Here is a 4,776-nt window from a genome sequence, read left to right on the forward strand (position 1 = left end):
GGTTAAAGCAGTCTTCTATGTAAAACCCCATATACCTTTTTGAAATACAATATATTTACACCAGCGAGGAAATGATCAAAACCGGTAAAAACCACATGGGACTTGCCAAAAAGGCTGCCTACATACAGAGGGAGCATTTCGCCTCAGCACACACACGTGATCGAACAGACTCCCTCACATTCTCTTACACAGCAACCTGCGTGGTTATAAATGCCGCTCTAGCATGTATGAACTGAAAATAACATGTTTTAAAAGGTCCTTGAAGACACAGGGGAGTGGAATGAGCCCGCGCTGAGAGCAGCACCACACGAGGTCAGCATGATCTCGTGGTCACACAGCAACGCCCACACGGGATACAGGCCACCGGAAAGGGCCTTGCCCAGGAGGACGAGGTCAGGCCTGACGTTTGCATGGCCGACCGCCAGCCATCGCCCAGTCCTGGCCAGTCCTGTCTGGGTCTCATCCAATAAACAGGACTGGGTGCCTGGCGCAGAGCTCGCGCACACCCCTCAGGCAGCCTGGGTCGGGACAATGACGCCCGCCTCGCCCTGAATGGGTTCGACCATGAACGCAGCAACGTTTAGATCCTGAAGAGCACGCTCAAGAGCAGGCAGGTCGTTGTAGGGAATGATCTCGAACCCCGGCATGAAGGGACCAAGCCGTCGTCGCTGCTGGGGTCCGTGGAGCTGTAGATGGCACACAGAGTCCTGCCCCAAAAGTTTCCAGCTGCGAAGACGATCTTGGCTTTGTCCTTGGGGATGCCCTTCACGGTGCAGCCCCACCGCTGCGCTAGCTTGCAAGCGGTCTCCCCGGCCTCCATCCTGTGCTCATGGGGAGAACCTGGTGGTAGTTGAAGAGCTTCGTGACGTTCTCCTCGTCTTCGCCCGGCACGTTGTTGTAGGAGGCCCGCGAGGTCGGCGTCAGCTTCCCCGCCTGGCTCTTCAGGGCAGCCACAATCTTGGGGTGGCAATGCCCTTGGTTGACGGCGCTGTGCACACTCAGAAAACCAAAGCATTTCCTGCCTTCCGCATCCCACAGGGAAATACCTGTCCCTCTCTCCAGGGTGACCAGTAAGAGGTGGTAAAGAGCGTCCCAATATTCACGCAAGATTTGAATTTTGCGTGAGCATTAGCAACGACAAAAATAAAAGCCCAATTTTACTTGGTTTATTGAATCAGATTTTAATATTTGTTACCCTGTGATTTCAATCTCTTCAATTTGATAAGCATTACCAAGTACCAATTATGGCCCAGGAGCAGAGACAATGAAGACCAAGGCTTTGCGTGTGTACCAGCAAAGCTGTGGAGGCCATTTACCCGTTATGCTATTCCATACAAAACCCTATACTGTATACATTTTGAATCAATAAAAAATTTACATTTTTTAATTATAAACCTGTGTTTTCTATCAAAATTACTTCTTGCGTGAATTTTGGGACACCCTTTAGTTGTGAGCGCCATACTTGGCTTCCCGTTCAAAAACGTCATCCGACCATAGAGGGCCTTGGACCATCTTCTTAGTCGCCACGGATGTAGAAGTCACTGGCGTGTGGGCGCCCCGCCACAGTCTGCAGACGAGCTAGCTTGGAAAGCATCCTGTCTGTAGAGCAAGAATTCCACCGACCAGCTACCCTTTCTCCTGCGGTTAAGATGGAAATGCAGATTGCTCAGCCTGGATCCAGGGACGACCTGCTGGGTCCAATGATCCCTGGTGGCGCCTCTGGCTCCAGAACCAGCGGCTATGTCTTGGTGGCAGCACATTGTTTGATTCTTGCATGGAGCCTGACTGAGGATGGAACCCACAACCTTGGCACTACTGAGATGATGCTTTAATCAACTGAGCTCTCTGGCCAGGGAGAAACTTATCAGGGGTTTTTAGTAAAATAAGTCACTAATGTATCTGAGAATAGATAGATACCAGAACCACTGGGATGAGAGATAGTGATGGAAGACAACGACAATTCTCAGGTCACGCATCCCGGAACCAGAGAGGAGGGAGCCCGATTCTGGGTTGTGTCACCTGACAACTGCCCTCTCATAATCCAGGACCCCTCAGCAGGTATCGGAGAGCTGGTTTCGGCCCGATTCCCTCCAGGCCAGGCCCCAGGACCTAACCTGCCAGAGGGATCCCACTCATTCCACAGACACCCTTGAAGCCAAGGCGCTGCCCCAGGTGGAGCCTAATGGGGAGGGACTGTGGGAGGTTGGCATTAGGCTGTGTCAGACCCGTCTCAGCCAGTCCCACCCCACTTGTCACTTTCTAATTAATTTCCTTTGAATGTGCACAAGTCCATACACCTAGTCACTAGTAAAAGAAAATGATGTACTACTGAAATATCTAATGTCCATGTTCAATGCCATCATTTTCGCAGTTTGAATGTAGTTATGACATTTACACCAGGGAAATTTTCAACTACCACAATCCTAGACTTCAATGTATCATTAAATGCTTAAACTTAAAGAACACCGGTGGAGAATTAACAATGCAGATTAAATGTGTAAGTGTCTGGTACAAGTGGGCTATAAATCATACATAGGGTAAAAATTGAGAAAAACCATTTTGTTTATAGAATTCAAAAACCAAGAATACCATATGGCTAAAAAATCAGTCGAGTCACTGAGGACTAAGTGAAATTCAAACATATGTCTTAGAGGCTGCACCGCCCTCCTATTGGTTAGAATAGAATAATAAATTAAGTTTAAAAGTAAACAAAAAATCCTGAGCATTTTAACAAAGAAGATAAAGACAGTGAAAGAAATATATGAAGAAATCATCACCATCAAATATCTTTATGGAAATGAAGTTAAAACAAAAGCGAGTTCACAGTACACTCATTGATGGGGCTAGTACTTAAAGAGATTAACCTTTGCATGTGCTGGCAGAGTTGCATAGAATTTTCTAGGTGGGTGGGAAGGCAAACTGATTGACCATTTGAGGTCACAGTTCCATATATGTTGAAATGTACCACATTCACTGACAGTGGAACAGTTTAATAAGACATACATCTGTAGAAAGAATGGAATACAATATTCTGAGCTGTTTTATTTTTAAAACCCCAAACGTAGAAATAACTGAAATTATAGGCAGCTCAATAGTAAAAGTGGTTATCCATAGAATACAATATTTTCTAGAAATAAAAAAATTATTTATATAAACGTTAGTGTTAAATCTCAAACATCTGTATAGCATGAAGGAAGCCAGTGTTTGTTAAAGAGAATTCACCTTATAGTGCCAATAAAATTATGAAAAATATGAACTACTCTATTGTAAAGGAAGGTAAATCAATGTCTGCATGGAGGGTTGGGGAAGCAGAAATATTACAAAATGACTGGGGGTAAATACAGAGTGTGGCAAATTCAGGTTTAGAGTAGTTGGTGTTGAAAATAATGCACTAATAAATAACAACACAAATATAAAAACACCCTTAAAAAAAAAGATCATAAACCAGAGCAGAGGAGAGCACAGAGTTTGCAGGTTGGTGAATAAAAAACCCCCAAAATTTATCAAAGCATAATGTGAGTACCACTATGTCCCTGAAAGAGGTAGCACTGCTTAGCTGAGAACAGCTGCTCTGCATGAATCCTGGGTCAGGTCCATTTTCTAGTCATAGAGAAATGAATGAAGATACTGCCAAGAGCTTGGAGGAGTCATAATTACCTCAATCAGAAGCGAGAACACAGAATACATTCCCCTGAGCACCCAGGGAATGTGACCGATGCACACTCCTCAGGTGAGGCAGGTGTTAGCTATGAAACCTCTTTAGTGATAAACACTCACAGTGACATCATTTGGGTTGTAGGTCTGGACATGTTAGCAAGTACAACACAGATCCTTCAAGTCTCATTTGTACCTCAATTTTATGATGAATCTAGCAGAGTGTATGTTCTCATTAAAGGGGTTTACATTCATGTAAATGGGTCCCATAGAGCCCCTTAAGTGTTCTTATTCTTAGTGAGAAAAATAAAACATTTCCTACAGATTTACATCTTCTCTCCAGTGTGAAATTACAGGTGTCTAACCAGGTTATAGTTGTAGCTAAAAGGAATCCCACACTCACAACACTCACCAGTGTGAACTCTCTTGTCTTCACTGGGGATAGAGCTTTCACTAAAGGATTTCCCACATTAACTACACTCATATGGCTTTTATCGAGTGTGCACTCTGTGGTGCTTATTGAGGGTAGTCCTTTCACTGAAATGCTTCCCACATTCACTGCACTCATATGGCTTTTCTCCAGTGTGAACTCTGCGGTGATTAGTGAGGGTAGCCTTTTCACGGAAATGCTTCCCACATTCACTACACTCATATGGCTTTTCACCAGTGTGAACTCGTTGGTGTATATTAAGGGCAGCCCTTTCACGGAAATGCTTCCCACATTCACTATGCTTATATGGCTTTATACAAGTGTGAGCTCTGTGGTGTTTAGTGAGGTGAGACCTCTCACGAAAGTATATCCCACATTCACTACACTCATATGGCTTTTCTCCAGTGTGAACTCTATAGTGTTTAGTGAGTTCAGCCCTTTCAGTGAAATGCTTGCCACATTCACTACACTCATATGGCTTTTCTCCAGTGTGAACTCTGCGGTGTTTAGTGAGGGCAGCCCTTTCTCTGAACTGCTTGGAAACATTCAATGAAATCTTAGTTGGTAATTCAAGAGTGGGCTATTTACAAAAAGTTCTTTTTATACGTGTCAATAAATTTTATCGGACATTCACTGGACATCTGGCCTTTACATCTGATAGAACTCACGAGCTATAAAAAAAAGCTCAGTAA

At 44.3% G+C, this 4,776-nt stretch overlaps 1 pseudogene; it reads right to left on the reverse strand.

Moving 5' to 3' along the window:
- Positions 1-248: 248 nt before the first annotated feature.
- On the reverse strand, positions 249-1,594 carry LOC102435945 (annotated as a pseudogene).
- Between the last annotated feature and the right edge of the window lie 3,182 nt (positions 1,595-4,776).

This window comes from Myotis lucifugus, unplaced genomic scaffold (assembly GCF_000147115.1).
Source record: "Myotis lucifugus unplaced genomic scaffold, Myoluc2.0 scaffold_5089, whole genome shotgun sequence".
Classification (NCBI taxonomy): Eukaryota; Metazoa; Chordata; class Mammalia; order Chiroptera; family Vespertilionidae; genus Myotis; species Myotis lucifugus.